Source organism: Cornus florida, unplaced genomic scaffold (genome assembly GCF_030987335.1).
Source record: "Cornus florida cultivar Cherokee Brave unplaced genomic scaffold, ASM3098733v1 CherokeeBrave_3.0.0_Hap2_Chr02, whole genome shotgun sequence".
Classification (NCBI taxonomy): domain Eukaryota; kingdom Viridiplantae; phylum Streptophyta; class Magnoliopsida; order Cornales; family Cornaceae; genus Cornus; species Cornus florida.
The window spans coordinates 77,712,228-77,718,603 of NW_026775572.1; the positions used below are offsets into that span (position 1 = coordinate 77,712,228).

Here is a 6,376-nt window from a genome sequence, read left to right on the forward strand (position 1 = left end):
AGGTTGCAACTTCATTAAGTGGTACCAACATCTCTGCAACCCCAATGATGCGGAGCATAGCCAAAGCATCCGTTCCCACCAAAAGGCAACACGATGCAGTAAAAGTAAATTCCGTCAAATCCGCCAAATCCGTCCACGTAACAACTTGATGAGCACTGAAAAGTGCGCATTTAAACCCCTTAAACTTGAGTATTCTAGGACCTTTATCTATCTTATTTCCCCGTTTTATTCTAATTTCATGTTATTGCCCTTTTCAGGTGCTTATCCCAAAAATAAGTCAATTCAGCCAAATAAGAACATTAAAGAAGTTAACTCAAGCTGAATGGAAGAAAGGAGTAAAATGGAAGCTAAATGAAGCAAAGTGTGTAAATTCAGCATGTTCGATCGATCTTAGCATTTCTTCGATCGATCAAAAGTTCATCGATCTAAACAGTTCAAGATGGATCCAAGCCCTTGTCCTTATCCAATAGAATCCACCAAGTTCGATCAATCCAATAGTTTCCAGATCGATCGAAATGATTCGATCTTATCCACACCTACCACTTTTGTCTTCTTCCCAAAAATATCTCAGAGATTTGTCTTTATTCGAAAAGGCGCCGCCAAGGGTGATCGATCTCTGCAGCATTTGATGGATCTCAGCCATGTTCGATCGATCTCAACACAGTTCGATCGATCGAACTTCCTCAAGTCCGAAAAAAAAATAGATTCCAGCTCATTAAAAGTTGGCTCATAGTGCAATCATTGGAGGGACCTTGGTGTACGAGCCTAGACCATTGGGTGTGATATTTGACCTACCTATATAAGGATTGAGAGCCACTTTTAGAGCATAGTTGTTATTCATAACTTGTAACATTCAACATATTTCTTATCTTGGAGAGGAGGCTAAAGATTAGAGAGTTTTACACATTTTGGGAGTTCTTCCATTCTTTTAGGGTTTCCATCAAGAAGGAGGTCATTCCTACCATGGAGATAGCCCTTGAGGGTTGGATGACTATTTCAATGAGTGGCTAGACATCTACTTGGGGCTAGAGTAGCCCTTAAGTTTGCTTCCTGACTTAGTTCTTTGTATATTTTTGGGGATTTATTTGTAACAATGTTTTGATCTTGGATTTATATATATATCTTGTGGTTTCTACTTGATGTGTATGGATAAATGCTTTCAATTGATTATCTACTTCTAACCATATGTCTATGTATGCTAGAATGGATGATTCATGTGCTTTTCTCTAGATTTAGTGAAGTTTATGCATGTCTATGTGTATGAATGAAGTTAATCTAGAGATGGTCAAAACATAGAGCTTAATTGAACACTATTGCAATTTATTTGATGGTTCACACTTGTTTCTTGATGGATTGTACCACACGTTTAGCTTACTTAGTTTAATTTCATGTCTTTAGTGTAGGTGTAGTGTAGTTGCTTTAAATTCATAGATAGGTGGACAATCTACTCCTATTCCTTGGTGTTCCATACTTATGAATGCATTTGGTGTATGTTCTAGATAGTTGTGTGTACATAAACTGTGGTTTCATTGAATGAATTTTGGTCTTATTTGATAGATTGTGCTTTCCATTTGATTTGGCTTGACAATCTATCTTTATTTGCCATCCATGCCTAGTTTCAATTAATGTCACACACACACACACACAAGTTACAAGTCAATCTCCCCATTAATATACAATTGCTAGTGTCTAGTGAAGTCAAGCTTAGTGGTGAGCTTTAGTACCCCAAGTCCTCACCTCTATATTTTTCTCTACTTTATTAATCATTGAATTTTGTTTACTTTAATTTCAATTGCATAATAGTTTAATCAATCAATCCAACTAATCTTTGATCACTCGACCTACTAACCCTATATATTGTTTCCATCGTAAAGGCACCCACAATCCCTTGGGACGATCCCTACTCACCCTAGCTATATTTTTAGTTAGAGGTAGTAGTGGCTTTCATAAATTTAAAACTTGGCCACATTGCACACTCACACTCTTAGTTTATATTTTTGCAAACTTTTGGTGTAACGGTACGGCACATATTAAGTTTTTGGCGCCGTTGCCGGGGTTTTAATTGGCAACGCCGTATTTTAGAAACAAATAGGAATTAATACTCTTTTGATCATGTCTTTTCTTTATTTTCTTTTTAGTTATTTATTGTATTTGTTCTTGGTTGACTAGGTGCATTAAGTGAAGGAAGTTAAGTAAAGGAGAATTCAAAGCAAGGAGCTAAGCAAGGCAAAAGGACTAAAAATCTAAAAAAAATTGCAAAGCAAAGCAAGGCTTGAAACTTAAAAGTTAAATTGAAGTTACTTAAGGACCATTTGTGAGACATTTCTAACTCAATCTCTAGTTAAATTGTTGGCCGGGTGGAGGCTTGCTTTTCATTTCTTAGATAAATCGTGAGCCCGCGTGGAGGCAATTTACTTTTCTTTGCATATTGTTCAAGCATGCGAGTATGGGATCATTGTATGTGAAGATTTGTTGATTTGTTGTGGGGGCAAAGTGTTTGTTACTTGCTTATTTCTTGTTACTGTTTGTGCTAGTGCATGCACAGTCGTAGGTCATTGAATCCTACTTTTGTCCCTCTTAATTTTCATCTTGAATCGGTTGTTCGTAATCATAGGGGAAGAGGTAGTTCTCATCACTCCATTTTATCAATAGAGGAACAAAATAATGACCATGTGGAGTACCTTGGTTATATAGACCAACAAGGCATCCTCCACCCTAATGTACATCATGAAAACATCCAAGTACCATTAGGTATGCTTAGACCATTCATTCCACCACAACAAAAAAGCCAAATCCAATTTGGAATGCCTCAACCAATCTTTGCTCCATAACCTTCCATGGTTCAAGCTAACTACGGTGTTCGAGTAGCACCACCGGTTGTAAATCCCCTTCTTGCTTTAAAAGACCATTATGTGCCTAATGAATATAATGCACCCACTTGCATTCAATTGCCTTCATTTAGAGCACATCACTATGAAATCAAACCATAAACCATTCAAATGCTTCTTAACTATCTTGGACTTCCAAGTGAGGAACCCTACAAGCATTTGGATGAGTTCCTTGAAGTGTGTTCCACCGTAAAATACACGGACATGCCAGAAGAAGTGTTAAGGCTCAAACTTTTTCCTTTTACCCTCAAAGACAAGGCAAAATATTGGTTTAACAATCTTAGGCCTTTTTCGATAACTTCTTGGGCAGAAATGCAACAAGAGTTCTTGAAGAAGTATTACTCGGTATCAAAGACCAATGCCATGAGAACTTCCATTTGTGAATTTTCTCAAGGGGATGGGGAAATGTTTCATGAAGCATGAGAAAGATTCAATGACTTGTTTAGGAAGTGCCCACATCATGACATACCTAAGTGGCAATTAGTTTAATATTTCTTTGAAAGTTTACCGGAGAATCACAAGGATATGGTTGATGCATCTATGGGTGGTTCTTATCTTGATAAGCACGAAAATGATGTGTGGCAATTGTATGAAAGTATGAGTGAAAATTCCATGCATAGATCTTTATCTTCTAAAAATGGTAAAAATTTAGGAGGAAAGAAGAATGTTGGCTTGTATCAAGTTGACAACTCCAATGATATAGTCGCCAAGATGAAATTCTTATCTCAAAGGTTTGATCAATTTTTTATCAACCAAACTTCGGCGAATCAAATGTCTTCCTTCCCGAATCATGTTTATCATCGTACATCTAATGAATCTTGTATGACTTGTTCTAGTGTGTTACATTCCACTTTCAATTGTCCCCATGGACATGTGCAAAATCACAACTATGAGCAAGCAAATGCCATTTTTGCTAACCAAGGGAATAATCCCTATAGCAATCATTATAATCCAAGTTGGAGGAACCATCTGAACTTTTATTGGAAAAGCCAAGGGGAAGGCTCAAACCCTCCCTAAGGTGGTTTTCAAGGGAAGTATGTTCCGCCTCCAATGTAAGGCCAAGGTTTCCAAGGTTTTAGATCATCGTCATTTCAATCACATGGAAACCAATTCTCTAATTCTCATTTCCCTAATCAACCATCATATTCTCAAGGAAATTCTAGGAGTCCCGCTTTTGAAGAGAAAGTTTTGACCGCTTTAGGCACTTTAGAGGCGAACACTCAATTGCTTCATTCTCACTCTCAATCCATTGCTAAGCTAGAAACCCAAGTAGGGCAAATAACTAGTACTTTAAATGCTAGAGAGAAAGGGAAAATGCCTTTGAATGCCTTACCAAAGCAACAATGTGTTGTGGAGACTCATTCCTCATCGGAAGGTCCCACAATTGAGCATGTCAATGCGGTGACAACCTTGAGAAGTGGGAAGATTGTGGACAATCAAGTAGGTATGTCCAATGAAGAGAGTGAACCGGTGCAACCAAAAGTTAACACCTGTCCCATTTCACATTTTATTCCTCTTTCATTGCATGTGCATGATCATCATGTTGAGAAAGCATTGAAAAATGATTTGAAAAATGAATCAAAGTATGATTTGAAAAAGGACTTAAAAAATTCTTGTGTTGATGATGTTTCAAAGAAAAATTTTGAAAAAACTTTTGAGCCAAGAGCTCCATTTTCCGGATGCCTTGAAAGGATCCATTTATCTTGATAAACAAAAGATCAAGACTAATGAAATCATTGAAATGTTTAGGCAAGTGAAGATTAATCTCCCACCTTTGGATGCAATTAAGCAAATTCCGCCTTATGCCAAGTTCTTAAAAGATCTTTGCACCCAAAAAAGGAAGAATAAAAGTCAAGCACCAAGAAAAGTGGTCTTGACCGAGCAAGTGAGCTCTATTTTGCAACATAACACTTTCCCAAAGTTCAAAGATCCCGGTTCACCTACTACTTCTTGCATCATTGGTAACCATGTTATTAATCAGGCTCTCTTAGACTTAGGAGCAAGTGTTAACCTTCTTCCATACTCAGTATATGTCAAATTGGGCTTAGGAGACTTGAAACCGACGTCGGTGGTTTTACAACTTACTGACCGATCAATCAAAAAGCCTAGGGGTATCATTGAGGATGTGTTGATTAAAATTGATATGTTCTTCTTCTCGGTTGATTTCGTTGTCATTGATACGGAACCGGTTCTAAATCCCAAGAGCCAAATTCCTGTTATCCTTGGCCGTCCTTTCTTGACAACTTTAAATGCCAACATCAATTGTAGGATGGGGATAATGAAAATCTCATTTGGGCATATGAAAGTGAAGTTGAACTTCTTTAACCCAACCCCGAATTCAATGGACCAACATGAAGAAGCGTATGTTGTAGAGGAGTGTGTAAACCATGAATTTGATGAAGTTAAGTCTTTACTTGATGTTGAACATTTCCATGGTTTGTCTACCAACTTAAAAGCACAGAAAGTTGCATTGAAGTCAAGTGTTGCAAGGGCATGGAAGCCCAAGAGTTGTTTTGACCAAGGACTGTCAATGTCGTTTGAATCAAATCCAATGAATTCTTTAGGGAGCAATTTGTTGGGTGCGATTCAAAAATCCATTCACCCCATCAAGGAGGGGTTGCATAACAAGATATTTGATCCGGGCTAAAAGAGCCCAACATCTTGCTGGAGACGTTAAAGACTAGTAAATGCTTCGTAGGGTTTACAACCCTATTCCTCCCTCATTTTTATTTTACCTTTCATTTCTTGCGTCGTTTAGATATGTTTTAGGGTTTATACACATTGATAGGAACTATGATTGAGTATGCATGCACTTTCATTCTGAAATTAGGCATTTTGTTCCTCTTCGATTGATCTCAAAAGAAGTTCGATCGATCGAACATCCTTTCCTGCATCCAATAATATCTCTATTCCATTGATCGAAATTTTCCTGTATAAATCAACTCTCTGTGTATCGATCGAAAATTTTCTTAGATCGATCTGAAAGTTCCTAGATCGATCCAACTTTTTCATATAGATCGATCTTCACTCCACAATTAGAATTTTTTTTGAGATTCATGAAAAAGGTCTCTCCGTGCATTGTTCGAACTTGTCTCGATTGAAGTATCTTTCAGATCGATCTTGAATTGATCGATTTGTACCCCCCTTTGTTGACTTTGATTTGACTTTTGAACTTTAATTTAATAAAAATCCAAAAATATTTTGAATTTTTAGTTTATTTCATTTTATTCTCAAAAATTTCAAAAATATTTTTAATTTTAGGAAAAATTTCAAAAATCTAAAAATATTTTCATTTTTTCTTATTTTTATTTTACCTTTTATTTTTATTTTTATTTTTGTTTTTATTTTTATCTTAAAAATATTTTCAAAAATTCCAAAAGATTTTTATTAATTTTATTATCCAAAAAATCCAAAAATATATATTTTCTTTTTAAATTCCATTTTATTTTAAATTTTCTAAAAATCCATAAAATATTTTTAGTTTTAAA

At 36.1% G+C, this 6,376-nt stretch overlaps 1 non-coding gene across 1 annotated transcript; it reads right to left on the reverse strand.

The window, feature by feature from the left end:
- Positions 1–3,248: 3,248 nt before the first annotated feature.
- Positions 3,249–3,355, reverse strand: LOC132297888 (small nucleolar RNA R71). Its single transcript, XR_009479442.1, has one exon. It is a non-coding gene; the product is annotated as a small nucleolar RNA R71 (small nucleolar RNA).
- Between the last annotated feature and the right edge of the window lie 3,021 nt (positions 3,356–6,376).